General features: G+C 44.0%; 1 protein-coding gene and 1 long non-coding RNA gene across 2 annotated transcripts in view; one reads left to right on the plus strand and one right to left on the minus strand.

Annotated features, from left to right (window-relative positions):
- Positions 1-19,116, plus strand: part of LOC105682979 — an 86,232-nt gene that overhangs the window by 60,943 nt on the left and 6,173 nt on the right. The window lies entirely within an intron of this gene.
- The window catches only part of LOC125501368, a 35,203-nt gene continuing 24,442 nt past the window's right edge, over positions 8,356-19,116 (minus strand). The window contains exon 3 of the long non-coding RNA XR_007278916.1: positions 8,356-9,423. This is a non-coding gene — a long non-coding RNA (uncharacterized LOC125501368). The remainder of the gene's footprint in view (positions 9,424-19,116) is intronic.

Below are 19,116 nucleotides of genomic sequence, written 5' to 3' on the forward strand. Positions count from 1 at the left end.
AAGAAGAGACGCGGATACTATCCGGAGACGGGGCTCTTCCTGAGGGAAGGGTACGAAGGAGGCGAGAGAGGAGCGGTAATTAAAGCGAAAGTAGAAGTTAATAAATTCACGAAAGAATTCGGGGACTGTTCAAAAGGTATAAACCATGAGGTACCTCCATATATCTCTCCTCCCGCCTTTCCGTGTTTCGTTCACATTCTATGTACTCGCTTCTAGATTTCTACCGTTTCTATATCACTTTCTAGTTTCTAGCCGACTAAATTGCGAGCTCGTATATCTCCGGAGCAGATTCCCAGTGTGTTCTTGCAAGCTACGCGAAATCCGCGGTACAAGATTCCTCCCCCTGTCTTTCCTCCATTTTCGGCTTCGCCCGACCCCCTTGTCTATAATTGTTTCCTTTTTTCATCTATTTCTCCGTGTTTCGACACGCCCTCTTTTGGACCACCGTACATTCGGAAATTATTCTGCTGTAGATTGAACAATCACCGCCGTCAAAAGTATTCCCGATAGAAAAACTTTGGGAAAAAAAGAATTCGAACCATCTTCGCCGTGCGAGGGTACACGGGAGAGGTTGAGGGAAAGAGAAGAAAAAGTGCAAGTTTGTGAGATGGTTTGAATTAAAACAATGTAAGCAGAGGTAAGGTGAAATTCTCAGTGAAACATTTACAGCGCGATGGCTGAGTGGCTCGCAGCAGCAGTAGCGGGAGCAAACCTTGGAATTCCAAGCCCCGAGGTAAATTAGATATACACCACCGTTTTGTTTCAAACACTAGTGTGAATAAACTTGAAGCACAAAAGCACCTCTGCCCATTCTACCCGAAGCCCTCTCCTGCCCCGCTGCAGCCACTGTTTATTCCGCCTCGCAATTCAACCGGCGAAACAATTATTTATGAACTTATGTATTTGCGGAAACAGGATTTAACGGCTTCTGAAAATCCAATTCTACGGCGACGGTCAAAAATTAGGAAAAAACTGTCGATTAGAAATATCTCGAGAAAAACAAAAAAGAAGATCATAAATTTTGCTCTTCATTGACAAAGAATATACAATCCGGAGCGTTTCGACGTACGCGACATGTGAATTCGTACGTCAAGGGAGAATCGAACAAACAAGTGTTTAGTCTGATCGTTTGATCGATCTGTGTTGAGCCGGAACACGGCCGGTATAAGCCGCAGCTTATAATTCGAACTACCACTAATCCAGTGATTTGACAATTTACCATCGGAGGGGAGGGATGCCTCAGTCGTCTGGAAATAACAGGGATGAACCTATGGATCGAAAGGATCAGGCTTAGCGATAATAATTGATTTGGAGTGAAGAGCTGCGTGGCACTGCGAGGGGGGTGGGGATGGAGAGGGTTCATCCCGAGGGTGTTGAAGCTCATCACGTTACCGAGCGTAGAATTCGAAAAATTTCAAAATGCAAAACACTGCACAAACGGAGCGAAATGTAGTTCGAAAAAAATAGAAAATTCCGCTGTGATTTTCATTCGGCCCGCGGTATCGTACAATCTGGTATCAATCTTTTTTCTCTCTTTTTTCTCCCTCCTTATTTTTCCACGTTAAGAAATCAGAGAGGAGTAGGAACTCCGCGCGCTATCAGTCCCCTGTAAAAATATTTCTTCTCTGTTGTATATATATTGAGGTTGATTTAGTGAGACAAACTTGCACAATCGTCGTCAAACCCATCTGAGTGAAAAAGCAACAGTGGAAGAGAAGGAATAATAATAAAACAAAAAAGAGAACAGAAAAAAAAAAAAACAACAACCGGTCGGAGAAATAATAAAAATAAAATAAAACACCGGACAAAGAAAGAAAAAAAAAAGACAATGAATGTAACAAAGAGGGAAAAACACTCCGCGCGCAGGAAAGGGAATGACGTTGGGGCGGTACGGTGACGGTAGAGAGCTCTCCTGGAGGATCATTTGCATAAAGTCGGCTAAGGTACACGAGGAACACGAAGAAGAAGGCGAGATGCTGCAGACGGCGGTGCGACTTCGGGAAAGATGGAGAGAGACGAAGAAGAACTGAGGGAAATTGGGGTGGGAGGGTTGGAGAAGGAAGAAAGAAAAAGAATAGGGGGAGAAAAGATCCCGAGAGAGTGTAGAGGAGTGTAAAGTAGACGATGAGAGGTGACATTGGATTGAGAACTCTGTAGGTACGTCGCGGACACCTAACTTTATCTTCTACGACCCCCGACCCCACCGGAGAGAAAAAACTCGGATGACTGTGCCCCCCCAGCGCGACGCGACGCCACCGCCATACAGACCGTTCGTTACATCAAGACGGGGTGAAAATTTTTCAAACTTAAAAAAGATTGGTGAAAAATCAGGAAGTCAAATTATTCCCGTTATCCACCTCTGCGTCGGATTAATACAGATATTCCATGACCGGTAAAACTTGTCGCCGTAACGTGCGATGAAATTTCGTAAAAAAGTTGGTCGGACGCCGCCGTCGGAAAATGGGATCGGACTTTCCCTGCCTACAGTTGGAGAGGAAATGTTGTCGGACAATTACTCTCTAGCTTCGGGGCTTTTGTCTCTGCGGGGTGCGCTGCACGGGGTGTGGGACGTATATAAAAAAAAAAAAAAAAGAAAAGGAGGAAAATAGATAAGATTTGAAGAGTGGTGAACTGATTGAGGAAGTAGGTCAGCAGCAGGTGGGAAAAGACCGAGACGGGTGTCGGCGGGAAAAATAGAGGAAAAAAACGAGTGGAGGGAAAAAATTGCGAGAAAGAAAAGGACGCGGAAAGCGGGGGATGAGCGAAATGAAGGTGTTCGAGGTGAAGAAGACGAGGACGAGGACGACGACGGTGGACAAAACAAGCAGAGACGGCGGGGACGTAGGGTGAAATTGAAAACGTGACCGAACGGCGAGAGAAAATAAATTAGGAACTGAGCGAAGGGCGTGATAGATGCGAAGGAAGCGACGAGCCGTTGGGCGAGTTAAAGTCGGGAGAGATATACACGCGTGTTTGTGGATTCTAGTTGTATAGATGGGAACACGTAGCTAAAGTTACACGGAATTATGTGAAGCCCGGAGTGCCTGTGTATTTCGCAAACTTGAATAGTTTCGATGCCCGAAATCCTAGAAGGGCCGAGAAATAAAATTTACCGTTGAACCGCGTAACATATAACGGTAATTTTGCGAAGTGAAATTCTCGCTCTCACTCCCGAGTATTTTTTCCACTTTTTCCGTCTTCGGGGTTTTCACCCCGCCCCGATTGGAAATCTGTCAATTACTCGTTTCTCCGGGTAAAATTGATTCCGTGTTCTACACGGGGTACTTAAGTCCCGGTAAGCCTCACCCGACTATTCCCCACAGTCCTAAGTGAAAGATTTCCCGACTCAAATGTCGTACCGCTTCGAACCGTGAGCCGAATTTTTCCTCTCGGGTCCAGGTGAAGCTGACTAATCGTCGGAATTTTCGCTATGCGCTCTCCCGTTATTCCGTAGATGCAAGCGAACGGTTTCCCGTTCGTTCCAAGTCAGATTTTCGTCCAAATTTCGGCGCGTAGCCGATTACGTCTGCGAGCATGTGTGTACGGGTCGGGTGTATCCGGTAGTCGTACGTGTATCTCCATGCAAATAACCCCGGAACAAAAGATGCAGGTGATCCACGCTACGCGGCGTTGGGCGTCCCCCCGAATCCCGCTGTCGCGGAGCGACCTGATGCCGGTGAAAAAGCGAATGGAATGATAATATATTGTCGCCGAATGTCGTCTGAATGACCGCCGGGGAGTGTCGTTGAAATAATGAAGGTAGTTGTTAAAGCTTCCATGAATAGCAAGCAGCCGGCAAAGTTCAAATCCGTATTTCTACCCACCCCAATATCTAGTTACTCAATTAAACCTCGATGTCCAACCGAGAACTGCTATGCAAATGTATAATACGTACCCGACGCGATGCAAAAAATCAAAAGAGAAAAGGAATGAAGAAAAGAATGTCCTTTGATTATCTGTAGCGCGGCAGAGCTCAATGTTGGTAAAAAAAAAAAAAAAAACGGCGAGCGAACGGGGGGCGGCCAGGGTGGAGAGCATAAAAGTTGCGGAAGCGTCCCGCTGAGATTTCTCGTACATTTTCACGAACTGAAATTTCTTCGACTGCGAGTCGGCGCAGCTAAATAGGCATCGCGTGTTTAATATCACCGGATCCGACGGGTGTACACACATCATAGATTCGCGGCCGGTGTAAGCAGGTGTTACGTGTGTTCGACGATTTTCTCTCCTTTTTCCACGTTGTAAAAAAATAAAATCGTCGCCAGCTCAGGCTAACCTCGCATCCATCAAGTTGAGTGCTGAACTCGCTCCGATTCCCCGTGTACGTACGTACGTACGAGCCGGTGTTAAATGGACGGGGTAAAAATATGTTCGTACGACCCGAACCGGCGCCGCGCTATCAGGTATACGGCTACCAACGGTGGGTTTGTCTCATCAACATCTAATTACTACCACAAACAGGAATTAATACCGAGCGTAAATGTTTGGAGAGCGTGAACGGCCCCGTACAGCCGTGCGTGGTTGACGTTAAGCGGCGCACGAAATGGTTGGGGGGGGTTGGGTTAGATAAACAGGAATGAAACGAACACGCGTGCACAAGGAATTAAACCTAGAAACAATCCTATAGGAATAGCAGCAACCACGGTTGAAACGCCCCACCGATCGGGGGGGGGGGGCTTCGCGCGTTAATTTTCCGAATAATTATCGCGCCCCGAACGATAATCGGTCAAGAATCCCCGAAACGAAACGATAGAATATCGCCCAACCCTTGCCCTCGACTAATTATATCGAACGGCGAATCGTTGGGCGGAAATTAATGGTATTCAAACATACCCACACCGTCGATTTCGGGGCGAATGTGGGATAAATATTATTTTTACCTACTGACCTCAAAACTGGTGCATAGCAGTTGGCTGTGAAATTTGATCGACGATATGCCGAGGGAGAAATAAAATAGATCGTAAAAACGAAAGAGGGAGGAGAGTGATAACAAGAGGAGGAAAGTTCACTTCATTAAGTGCTGAGAATGAAAAAAAAAAACAAAAAAACAAAAAAACAAATAAAAAAGGAAGAAAAGAAAAAACGAGCGAGGAGTAAAAAACTGAAAAATAAGAGTGAAACATTCTGCAAATCCCCTAGTGGTTTGTAAGTATTCTCAGTAGAAGTTTTTTCATCTGCATCAAGCCTTTGCTGTTATAATATTAGAAGAGTTGCCCCGCGTGATGAAAATTTGTGAAAACAAGTTACGTACGTATATAGTTTATGTACATATATATGTACAATACCTGTACATAATATAACTCGGGGAGGTAGGCGTACACGTCATGTGTACGTACCCGTGGAGGTTTTCCACACTTTGATCTTGAGTTTCTGACGTTGAAAGCAACGCTTGTACACGCTTTGTGAAAATCCCCGGGTGTCACCGTTATAATTCCGAAGCTGTACGATGATGAGTCGAAATGTGCGTTTCTGTACGGTTATACCGTACCGTACAACTGGGTAACGATGATTATCACGTAGTAAAATTACACGTACGTATATCCAAGATGAAATAAAGAAGCGAAGAGAAAGAAAAAAAAAAGGAGCACATTTTTCAAATTATACGTATACGTGCATACGTTTCATCACATTTGCCGCGGAGTTGATTTTTCTATTTTTACTTACTTTGATTCCTCGCATTATAATATCATCTCATTCGCGCGTACCGCGCATAGGCTTTCACACTTTGATGTACGAGGGACGTGCTTTCGATTTTGTTATTCAAATTTTGTTAGTAATCTACATTTCTCTCCCTGTTCGAATGGAGGGCAAACGATACCGTGGCTCGCGACACACGTTGATATTTTACGCCCCGTCTATTCGGCTCGTTTCACCGGGATTTTCGTGTTCTAGTCGCATCGGGATTATTATCAAGTGTGAAGGGATAGGAAAATCCGTTGTTACGACGAACTCTGTGGAAGGAGGATGTTAAAAACTTACTCCGCACAAATTGTACGAATATACCCCATTTACTTGCGCTCGTTTACAAGTACGTCGGACATACTCCGGTTTTTATCTACTCGGATGGGAGGGCACGTGTTGCGGGTGTAATTATATATATTTTTCGGTAGGAATTTTGGTCGTGCCAGAGAAAAACATGAAAAGCGAAGAATTCCGTGTACAGCAGCGAGTACAAATAATAAATAAATGAACGAACAAATGACAAAGACAAATAAAATATGAAATAATGAAAATAAAATAACTGAAAAAACGGAGCGAATGAATCGAAATATAAAAACAAACCGTCCCCCGGCGAGACTAGCACGATATTCAAATTGAATTCTACCCGATACACACGGTTTTCATTATTACATTTCACTTTATTTCATTCAGCTGCCCCCGCCTCCGCCCCCCGACCTTCCGCGCTTTATGTCGCATACTTTTCTATGAACAGGCGGGTTCAATTTGCCGGTTATTAAATCGCGATATCAACTTTTTTTCGCCTTCAGCTTTTTCTTCCTCTTCTTCTTCTTCCACCTCCAATTTTATTGCGAAATAAAGACCGAATACGCAACAAAAGTTCGGAAAATGGTCACCCGCTGCTCGATTGCCAAAGGTTATACGTTACATACATACATCTACAACTTCAAAGTCATGGGTATTTCATCTTAATTATTATCGACATACCGGTGTGGCGAAAGGACGGTGAAAAAAATTTTTTCGGTCCAGCGAAAAAACGAAATTTCGCACGTGTGGAACTGTTTGATGCAGTCAACTGTGCGTGATGGGAATGTCATGAAATGCGTTATTCGCAGAAGCGAAACTTTCATAGGTCACTTTTAATTTTCATCTCTGACCATACCCTGACCTATATACGTGTGTACTTTATGATGAGCTGTTTTTTTTTTTGCTTTTGTCTTTCGATTCTCGATATTTTCTCCCGCACCGATCCACCTACTTGGTATTTTCATACACGGTCCGTTGGACCCGCGGATTTCTCATAGTGAGACCGATATTCCACTATAGTAATGTAAATTACTCGGAATATCCGATATCTCGTTTCTCAGCGAACTCAAGCGGAAATTTTCTATCAGAAATTCAAGAACCAAGGTGTATACTTATATACATCGATAATCATCTCCAACGTGACGTCGAGAGAACTTGTGTACAGGGAAAAAAAGTAGCGGAGAAGAGAAAAAGGAGGCAGGAAACAGAAGGAGAGGGGAAAAAAAAAGAAGAAGATGATTGAAATTATCGGGAATTAACAGATCGCGAAACTCGATCAAACCACGGTGTCTGTATAGGTATGTAAATTGATTTATAGATGAGAGAGGGATGAAAAAAAGTGGAGAAGAATTCGGCTGAATCGAAGTAAATTATACATCGCCCGTCGTCGGGGGGATCGAAAATCAATTAGCGATTAGTTTGATTTCATTAATTCTCCGACAATTTTGGTAAAATAATGGACTCTTTTAATATTTGGGCTGAGGAATTCCCGTACACCTCGGAGAATTCGGTTGCGGTTATATCACTTCGCGACTTGAAAGACCCGCGGAGGTGGTCGGGGTAGGTCGGCGTCGTCAAGGGTGCAGACGGTAAGGCGCAGGAAGGTAGAGAAGGCGTTGTTAGCTGGCTACACGGGGATTATAAATCAGTGGTGATAAATAATGCAGCCCCTAGCGCCCACGTTTAGCTATATAAGCTCAGCTAGCGACGGCTTCGAACCGACTCGCGATCCGCCCATCTCGAACAATTCGATACTTCGTCAAAATATCACGGAACAGACGCGAATCGTTCACCTCATTTAATACGCGATGAAATTTTCATAACCCGAAGATTCGCTGGAATTTTATAAAAATCGTCGGTTTTACTCCGAGTGTCCGCCGATCGATTGGAGAAAAATCGAGGATCGTTGGGGGGTTTCCATACATCGGCGTTGTCGTCGCTGCAGAATGTTCTTTACCTGCGGCCGCGAAGGCGGTAGTTATTTCGGACGTCACACGTTCTGGTAGTTCAAGTCAGGTGGGCAGAGAAACTCATCGTGAAATTTTAGGGCATTATTTAATGTGGGTACCCGATAATTTCAGAGGTAACGACGTCTACAGTGCACAGAAATTATTGCGGAAGTGTTTGGTAATGTTTTTTTCGATGACGTTCAAAGTTCCAGTCGAAGCAGTTCGGTTACCGTCGATGGTGATGATTAATCGATACGGATGGGAACGAGAAAAATGTTATCTTTCGAAATGGCTCGTTTCACGTGATCCAAAAAAGCGTATTTTTCGACTCGATGAATACGAACGGAATAAGGGACGAAGAAAATCCCTGGGGATAATTGAATTTTCATTATACGTATTTTAAAATTGAATTTTCCGTTTCACGAATATTGCCTTTGTTAAGTATGACTCCTGTGTCGGTGCAGAGTCGAGCAGAACTGACGGCGTTGCGACGGAGGTGCCGAAACTCAAAAAATTCAAGTAGAAATATGTCGAAGAGCTCCGCGAAAATGAAAAAAAAAGAAAAAGAGAAAGAACGAAGATACGAATCCTGATTAAATCTTAGATATTATTCAAAAAGTTTAATATTCTCAAAAAATCTGAAATTGTTTCCGTTCAAGTATATAAAGCAGTAAAATAAATGAACTCTTCATTTCCCGTTCTAATACCTTTCGGGGATATCCATTCCAGCAGCCGTTCCACGTATCTTCGGTAGACAGGCGGAGTTCTTTATTTTTCACAATTACTCGACGTTTCAATTATAGTGTTGGATCCCCGTGGGTCACATCAGAACGTTAGAAAACTGCGGAACGTACGTACCCACCGCGCGGACTCCTAAGCCAGGCAGTGACGGACACGGTGCAGTCCTAATTCTTTTCTTCATTTTAATCAATTTTTTTTCCTTCCCCCTTTCCTTTTTTCCGTCCTTCATTGTAATGAAATATTGCCTCGCCCGCGTATACTGCAGGCCTTCCTTTTTCACCTCGTTCTTCACTTACGCGTTTTCAGCTTCAACCGGAATTAAACTCACCAAACGTCTTCCGCCGCACACCGACTGGACGGTTTCATTTGTACGCCGGGTGATTTCTTCTCCGTGAAAACTGTCGCGAGGAAAGATTCTCGGATCGTTCCGCGCTCTCTTGTCTTAATTTTTATTCGGCCTTCTCTCGGAGTTCCAATACGTTTTTTGCCATGGTTTTCGCAAATCGATGGTTCCCTTTCGTTTTGTCACGTAGTTCACGAACGCATCATGTACATTTTTCCCCCGACGTGAATTACATCCTCATACGAAGAGCAAAACCCGTTCGTCATGCTCAGAACCATATAACGAGTGATCGAGAACGGCGCATTTCCCGCTCCCGCTGATAAACCAGGCGATTTTTTCCCCATAATCCTTAAAGCTGGCTTAGCATGCCTTTCGTCCATATAATCCTGTGTTTAATGACCGAATATCCTGAAAAATCATCAACTTTATCGCCTTGGGTACAGCAAAGTGGGATCTTAAAAATAAAGAAGGGATGATTATTATCCTTGTAGATTGGTCAACGTTACGGCGCCGCGTTATTTCATTTGTTAGTATCACCATAGTTTCTGCTTTAATTATTATCATTGTTATAATAATTTTTTTTCCTCCGTTTCACTTCGTTAGCTCGGTAGGTAGGTACGTACGTACGTACGATAGCCGGGTGTACTTTCCGAGCCGGTGCAGCGTGCGGGTGGCTATATTTCATCGTGCAACGTATTAAAGCATGCGATAGCTGTAACGTGACCGCAAAGCAAAGCTACGGGTACCGGAGCACACAGAAAGCTTGCGTTTTCGGAGACTTTCCCTGACCAGAATATTATATTAGCAATTTACGCTTAGCGGACTACCGTTTTCAGTTTAATGCCTCCACCAAATCACGTCCTCTTCCCGTCTCTACCACTTCTCACGTATCGCACGTGTGTGTATTCGTGTGCACGCGCGAGGAAGTCGCGTACGCGAGGCTCGAGGATTTTCAAAAATTTAAAAAGCATCGAAATTCGAACGTAACTCCGCCGAGACCGGAGCGGGACGACAGTCGATGAATTTACAATTTTGCGGTGCATCGTTATAATTGGCGGTTCTGATAAATTGAATATATCAATGGCTGCGGTGGGCATCAACGTCGAATCTTCCGCGTTTTCTCTTTGGACGGGACACGCGGTGCAATTTCCTACCTACTCGAAAAATTTAACGACAATTAATGGGCAGGTGGTGTGACGCCGGGGCGGACCGACGCGACGGGGACTTTCAGTGGCTGGAAATGATTTATTGGGGTTCGTTAAAATCTCGATCATCCCTTCCCCTTATTCCGCCTGTACCCTCCTACCCTCTCTCGTGCGGTTCGCCGGGCGCATTACCTATCCCTGATGTCCCATTTTCCATCCCCCTTTTTCCCCTCTCCGTTTCCCAGATGGCCCGTCGCTTCTCTCTCTTCCTTCCGTGGCTGACTCAGGCGTAAATGAGATTAATTAAAAGGGAAGTTCCGGGAGTCGGAATATATCTGGACAAGGTACGAAACAAAAAAACGGCAATCACTGCCAGGATAGGGGATAAATAATATTCGACCTTCTCGAGCGCCAAAAAGTTCACCCCTCGTTATAAGATGGATGTGTACTGTGAATGGCAAAAAAACAAAAAAAATGATTAAAATAAAATGAAATAAAAAGTTTTCGTTAATTAATTCTGTACTGCGATGACTGGCAAAAATTTCAGTATTTTTCATCCCTTTCTTAAAAAAGGAGAAAAAAAAAGCAAAAGAAAGAACGAAATATGTTTTAATTAACCGTCTGATGAATATGAGTAATGATTTTTCTGTCATCTCATTCACTTCCCAAATTAGAAAAAAAAAACAATCACATGTTTTACAAGTTCCGTGATGACATGTTCGAATCATCATTTTCGTTGGAATATTTCATCGAATCATGGGATGAAATTTTTCACTCTTTGAAATACGGCCTAGAGAGCAATATCCGGTGCAATACTTGTTAGTCATGCACTGCGATTTTCAAAACGGTAAGGAATAAGAGAAAAAAAGGAGAGATAAATAATCACTGAAATGTACAGCGTTCCGTGGGCCCCCTTTTTTTTTTTGTTATCTCCGTTACCCAAATGAACGATAAAATCATCGTTACATTCGTTGATTGCCACTAGCGCGAGAGCAGATAGCGATGCACTAGGAAATGCTTTGAAGTTTGTGTTTTTTTCTTCATTTTCCTTTGTACGAGTAATATTTGTCATTTTTCTTATTTCCATAGTTTGTACAAGTAAACTTTCCCCCGTTATTTGTTCATCGCGAGAAACGCGCAGCACGCTTTGGTTAATTACGAATATGAGTTGAACCACTCGCTCGGTAAACGTCCCAGCTTATTTCGTACGACTGGATTCTGATTCCATTTCATCTAAAGTGCAAGGTATATCATATTCACCGTAGCTAACCTACTCGCTCGAGTTTCCCCACTCGGTTCTATAGCCCTACCTGCTCTACGCCACACGGCCACTCAATCAATCAGGTAAATATTAACTCGATCTAGTTTGAGTTTCTCGTTTAGTTCAAATAGCCGGCACATAAATATATGCACCTTACGTATACGTACATCACGTTCACCTATTTCTGTAACGCGTGTTTAACGGATCCAGCCCGCGACGTGGCGGCTAAATTTTTCACGTTTTACGGCGAAAAGGGCGCTAGGAAGTGACAAAAACAAAAAACAAAAGGCAAACGAATAAAGCGGGGAGGAAATATAATTTGAGAGTCGAAGGACACCCTTCCGGACCCGTCTTCGTAATTACCTTTTGGGTTCAGATTCAGATCCTAATTCTGGCGGAGGTAGGGCGGGCAGGTGCCCACCCTGCGCCCACATATCATTCCCGAACATCCTCCAGCAACGTACGTACACAACCCTCCGGTTCCGCGTTCCTGCATACCGAAAGCACCGACGCCTGTACAGGGGAAACTACTGACTAGTCGGCGATAGCGGAGCGAAACTGCTCTTGGCTCACGGTCGAGGGTACCTCAAATCCGGTTGACCCTACGCCCGGAGACCTGCAGACATTGCAAACCCGTACATTGACGCGAGATGAAGCGTTGCTTAACTACAGCTTCATGATCTCTGGCCGCGATCCAACCGGATGACGCGATGGATATATATATATATATCTATGTATATACCTACGCCATTCGGGAATCTGTCTATTGTGGGAACCAGCGAGCGGGGGGTATGGAAAGTGCATTTACATGGGGCGAAGTGCGATGTGACGTACGGTGGTCGGTTCGACGCGTTCCAACTCGCGTGAGACACTCACCGACGACGTCACCTCGAATCTCCATGGAGAATCGTCGGGAAAATTAGAATCGGAGGTAAAAAGCGTTACAGAGTTTTTGGGGTAGGTTTACGGCAAGCGGACGAGCGATGGGCGCTTCGAGGACCATCGGGTCGACAGACAACAGAAATATTTCAACGATTTCGTTCGCTGCAAGTTTTTATCGGAAACGTTCACATCCGTAGGAGTGCGCCGTAGAAAACGAGCCTACGCGGATAAATGCCATCGGATATCGAATCGATTTATAAACTTTCGTTTTCCGCCGACGTTTTTCCGCTCCTTTTGTGTACTCGGTTGAAATACATCTGAGAAACAGTGAGGAACAAAAAAAAAATCCACTTCGGAAGACCACTGAAGACAGTAGAGTGGATTAAAAACTCGCTCTGCACCGCGTACTCGAATTCCGAACGAATAAGCCGATCGTCGATACTCATTGTCCGAGGAGACACTTGGCTTCGTTTTTTTTTTTTTTTGTTTTTCTTTTAGTCAACCTCCGACGAAATAAAAAAAACTCTCTCGCGCACGCTTCGTAGAACATTCGAAAATTTAAGTCCACCGTTTCACACGGATTCTCGTCGGTAAGAAAAACTTTACTTGTGTGCATCGCCGTCGCCGAATGGGGTTTGGAAAAGATACCGAGTAGAATAATGTGGAGAGAAAGGGAGGAATTAAAGATGGAGAAGAAAACGTCGTTGAATTTGCGACGTTTTCGAAAGAACAAAACAAAAAAAAAAAAACGGAAACGGAAACAAAAACAGAAAGCTTCGAGATCGCGATTCGTAATTGTGTGGAGGGTATTGTGGCTTTCACGTAGTTGCTATAGCCGCCCAGAACGTGGCCAACGAAGCTTTGTTGGCCGAAAACCAGTTCGCAATAAACTTGCATGAAACGGTTAAACGATTCATCTCCTCTCCTCAATTCGTGACTCTGTGCTTTTTTTTTTTTTTTTGGTTTCTTTTGATTTTTTTTCCATCAAACCGCAAGCTCAACCCCATTTCCATTGTCTCGATGAAAGTTTCTCACAAGTTTCACGCGTCGAATTCGAAGATTAAAAGGGTTGAATCGACTAAAAAAATAAAAAATTGAGTGCTAAGGAGCATAGCATCATCCTAACCATATTCCCTTCCCGATCTTCGATCCCTTGGGATTTGTGTTTCTATTTTTTCTTTTTTTTTTTTTTTCTCTCAGCCCTTATTCGCGAGAGAAAGTAAAAAGAAAGAAATCTTCACGAGTCGAGTTCGGTCTGACTATTCAGGACTGAGATTATTTATTTTTCTTTCCTGCGTTTTTTTTTTTTTTTTTTTTTTTTTTTTCCGCAAGGGAGTCGGAGTGCCTTGACGGGATGACAATTGGTAACGAAATTGGTGTCATTCCCCTTCAAAATCCTCCTCGGTCCCTTCGCGTCTTGAGTATCGAAGGGTGAAAGTAATGCCCGAAATCAAGGCCTTGGGGCAGACAGTGACTTTCTTGAAACGAGACGTTACGCCGTGTGACATTCGGAACGGCGTGTCCCCCTTCCGGCCAATTTAACCATCAGACGATCTACGCTATGCACCCTCCCCCGTAACGTAATACGAACAATTGTACAAAAAACCAACGTTGTCTTCTTTCTTCGCAAATCCGACGTTCGGGGAGGGGTAAGTAAAATTACGCGCGAAAGTGCTGCGAGAAAATAAAAATGTCTTAATTTTTTCGCTACCCTTGTTTGCCGGTCGAGAGAAAAGAATGTCGGTAAGAACAAAAGGGACCGGAAGTGGGCTTCCGGCGATTTATTTTGCAGGGTGGTAGATGTTACGCAATAATCGATCAGCTCGGAATTCGACGTAGCGGTTATGAGCGCAATTCATACCTCTGTAGAGAGGAAACGTCGAGTACCATCGGGTTGATCGATGAAAGCGGGTAAAAGGTGTTCGCGATTGTGTAGGGTTGGATAATTATCCCTCCGGTGTTATTGTTTTTCGAATGATTATCGGGAAGTTTTAATGAACCCTGACTGCGTAACGCGTTCGGAGTTTTCCCATCAAACGAACAGCTTTCATGCTACAATTGCTAATTCATGCAAATATCCGTGCAGAGGAAACTCTTCGCTTACGACCAAGACCATCTCGACAATTCCAGTTTCATCCGCCCGCTCTATATCTATATCTGCATTCTACATAACATCTATTTCCACCGTCTTACAAGCTTATCTCGATCACTAACCCCGTATCTTTAACCAACGTTACATTCCAAGGGTTGTTGGATACGTAAGACTAGCTCACGTCCGTGGTCTACTTTCTTTTGTTCCCCTCTCTTTTCTTTCTCTTTCTTTTCGTTTTCACCTAAGCCAAACACTGCATCGGAGGGGGAGGGGGGGAGGGGAGGGGGAACGAGTTTGTTAACCCCAGACAAACGAAACATTCTATCCGGAAAAAACTAAAGGAAAGAAAATCACCTAAACGAGGAAAAGTAAAAAGGAAATTCAACGCGATACGAGAGGAGCGAGGGAGAGAGATGTGTGTGGAGATTTTCTCATAATAATACGAATATAGGTGAAGAAGGCGGCGTTCGTGGCGAGGCGGCAGCCCCTTACCCGGTAAATTACCTCGGCGTATATTAACCCGAAGGGTTGGTTCGACCGGAAGCGAAAGATATTGGTTGTTTACCCTTTACTCGAAAATGTCGCCACCAAGTGACGCTCCCATTGGCGGAAGGAGCCTGGCTATTGGCGATAGCGGGAGAAGGTGTACGACCAAGGAGAAATCAACCCCCTTACCCGAGTCTCGAGAACCATATTGACTTTGCGGGGCGGTCGAGGTCGTGGAAAAACGTGGCGGAAATAGTTAGTTAGTCCCGTAAATATATGAGAACAATAATTATCACTTCGCCATATTTGTACGCGATGACGATAACAACAACAACAACAGGTAGGTACTTTGAGGTTCGCAGGTGTGCCGACACTGTCTTTGAAGTCGCGTTTCATCGGAGCCACCCCGCTCTGCGCTGTTTTAGTAATTAAACTTGAGAAACTTTTCTTTCCTTCTCCGACTGAGAGATCTCTGGATACGGCACGTAGCGGAGGATGAACTATATACAGGTGCACGATGCGTAGCGAAAGGACGAGCGTCGCGCCGCCAAGGATCGAAAGAAAATGTAAACGAGCCAAGTTTGCTTTAAAGTAAAGTCAAAACCGGAGTAAAAAGGCATCTCCGATATTCCACTTCAAACAATATCGCGACCCGAACAACGATCATCGTCTTTCCGTAGCATTATTATTATCGTTATCATCGGTATTATTATTGTGCCAGCTAACAGTTTTTGCGAAATAACAGCGTTGTTATTCTTCTGCGAAAGATACCTACTCAATAAATAACAGAAAAAAAAAAAAATAATAAAAATTGCAAAACCTCGGTGAACCGTCAACGATCGTAGGTACGCAGCGAGTACCGTACTTTGTCGTAGAATAGCATAGTTTTTTTGCACGTTACAATTCAACGACTCGGATCGAATATAATTTAAACGCATCGATCCGCTACGACGTGGGTAAGATTGCGGCGCGTTCGGAAAAAAAATCACAGAAGATTCTCATCGTTGAAGAATTATATCACAGTTCTTATTCTCAATTTCTTAGCTTCTCGAGTCGAGGGATTTCGTAAAAAAAGGGAATAGAAATTTAAAGGCATAAAGAATGACGGATCGTGTTTAAAGAAAAAAGTATCGACGATCGAATCTCGCTACCTCACGTGCCTCCGCGTGTCCGTTTCATCCCAAGGGTGTTTTTCGACCCTCTGTACTTCACTATACCACCCTACGGGGCTGCCCTCGGACAGCTATCCGTACGAAGAAGGTTCTCCTGTTGCCTTCCAACTTGGACGGTCTTACGTCTTTTTTTTTTCGAATTCGCGCTCATCGATAAAAACGAGGAAAACGGAAACCGACGTTTGGGGTACATCTCGTGGTCTGAATACTACGAATCCTTACGTCGAAGAATTTGCGTTCGCAAAGGTTTCACCTGTTGTAAGTTGAAATAGATCGAGATTGCGGAGGGCAGGTAAAATGTTTACGGGGATGCAAATCTTTTGCATAATATGTTGACGTAGGTAAAAGTTGATGGTATGAGGTAGTGCGCAGGGCGGTCCGTTCGGAGATCGCGGTCGCGCGATCCGTTTGGATCGTCTGAGATTGATCTGGATCGCGATGGTTGGTATTGGCGGTTGGGAAACTCGGTAAACCTTTGGTACCTCCGAGCGTAGCGGCAGCGGTGGCGGTGCGATAAAAGTTTCTGGTTTCGAGGGTTTAACGATATTACCCTGGGTTTTCCTCCGAACTCCTATAGCCGCTATTTTCTTCTACCGGCAGCCAGCTCGCATTTTCCACCGTGGATTGCTCGGTTTTATCCACCTCGGTGTTGGTATTTCGCCGGAGTTAGCTGAAGCGCAAAACTACAAGATTATAAAACTTGGGAAAACTATGAAGCTATTTACGAAGAGGAAACCCGAGCGCGGCCCGCGCTCCCTTTTCTTCCGCCCCGTCTTCCTCGCCCTGTTCCTTTCCTGTTTCTCTTTACCCCTCGCCCCTCACCCCGTCGCCCCCCTCGCCCCTTTTTCCCTTTTCTCCCTATAACAGCGCTGTTCAGTTTTGCTGATCAAGGCCCTCCCTCGCGGCCAATAATCTTTAACGTTGCTAAACCCACGCCGTCACTCCCCCCTGCTACTCTTTCCTCCCCAGCCCCATTTCCTCCCTTGTAGGTTGGTACTAATTCAATTGAAAGTCTGCGAGGCCTCGTCGAAGCCTGACGATTAGACACGTAGAGACGTTGCCGAGAAGAATGCCACCTAAAACAGGAAGTGAGTCTACGCGACGCTCTGAATTTCTCACTCTTGCGGGTCGGATGATAAATCAGAGCAACCATTTTCTATTGCTCACGGGAAATAGCTTCGATATGATTCGCAAATGGGGATATGGATTATTTCGTCGTTCTACATAGGCAATAAAAATTCGTCCTATATGCGAACTGCGAGATTTATTTTTGAGTTATACAGACGTTGGTCGTGTCCTGCGAGAACATTGTAAGCTAAATTATATGATTCTCTAGCTGCCAGCAGCTGGTAAAACTTTCAAAAACTTTTCTGCGACTTGTGAAAAGTTTTTGGTTGTTGGTCGTTATTCTCTTGCAGTTCCTTTTTCCGCTTCTATTGCTACCCGCTGCTGCTGCTGCTGCTGCTGCTGCTGCTGGGAAGAGAGATGTTTATTTTCTTACACACGACATTCGTTACCTGAGAATAAAGATTGTTTTTCCTCTTTTCAAACTGACTGCAAATAACCAATTATAGAATAGAAGAAATTTATACGTCTACGTAGGTGTGACGCTGCACATGTATGTACACATTCGTACCTCTGCATATACTCGGAACACAAAATGAGAAGCAAAAACTATGTTCCAATTAGTTTGCGACGCTTCTTTCGGTTTTCTCTTCAGAAAATCTCACGGAATGAAAAAAAAAAAAAAAAAAAAAAAAAAGAACAAACAGCGAGTGAACTTTTCGAACTGACGGACACGTAACTCTCCCTAGAAATATGTAACTCGAATGATGATATAAATCCTCACAATACCCGGGTTATTAAATACCGCATACATACGTGTACAACATATACCTACCAAACTTTCGTGAACAGTTTAACTTTACTACCTCGCTGTATTACACGTTTCATACCGAATCGGAAATACGAAACTACGGTTAATGTTCGCGTAATAAATATTCGAACAAATTATACACTCGTTCATCCGATTCCTTTGAATTTTTGAAACAAGTTGGAGAAAAAATTACAAGGATGCGGTAGGATCACCCTGGGGTTAAATTATAGATTTGAGGTGAAATTATTATCTGTACTTGAAACTAATGGTCCAACGCTCTTTGATCAACGTGTGAATCTAGGGCGATGCGAAGAGAATGAAAACTAATCAAGCAAGTTACACGAAGGGTGGGATAAAATTATAGTCAAATCGATGGTAGTAACGTGTCATCTGAAAACGAAGATGAATGTTCAAACCGGTTGAATGTAATCTGTACAAAAAAACCAAAAAAAACCAAAGATTTCCTGGATTTTTATATCGTAGAGTATGGATCTCAGATGTTATCGTTGCATCGGTGATAGATTGAATTTTTGAGTCAAATTGAACAAACGTACGCGTTAAGAAAGAGAGCAATTTGAGAAAAAAATTTTGACTAATTAACCGCGCGTAGCGGGTAATTAAACCGGATCATTAAAATACCGGTGCGCATATTAATTACGGTCGATGTAGCGTATCAATTTATACATCGGCTGGTCAAGGTACAGAGCTCACTGCCGTTGCCGTTGCCGTTGCCGTTGCTGTTGCTGTTGCTGTTGCTGTTGCTGTTGCCTTTGTATGATTACACTGAATTTCAAGTGAATTATCATTTAGTTTGCTACACGTACCTTGCGGTTATAACCCACGCCAAATATGTACGCATATACGTATGCACGTGCGTACATATGTATCTATCATTTAATCCGTCAAAGACATCAAAGGACGTACACCCCCTGCACACCCCTATCAACGGTCCCTAAGGGCGCAAAAATATGCAAAATAAGTCCGACTGCAACTCGTGGATGAAACGGTTTCGCGGGTGTCGTTGCTTTGAAATATAGATTAAAATCGAAGAGATCTGGCACCTTTTGAACTTTGAACCGGGTAATTTTCACCGTCTACCCCGCCCGATTTTACACAACCCATCCGTACAGATAGGCGTGATTTTTTTCTCACTTTTCGTTGCCGTTATGCGATGTCGATTCCGAACG

This window comes from Athalia rosae, chromosome 6 (genome assembly GCF_917208135.1).
Source record: "Athalia rosae chromosome 6, iyAthRosa1.1, whole genome shotgun sequence".
In the NCBI taxonomy this organism is placed as follows: domain Eukaryota; kingdom Metazoa; phylum Arthropoda; class Insecta; order Hymenoptera; family Athaliidae; genus Athalia; species Athalia rosae.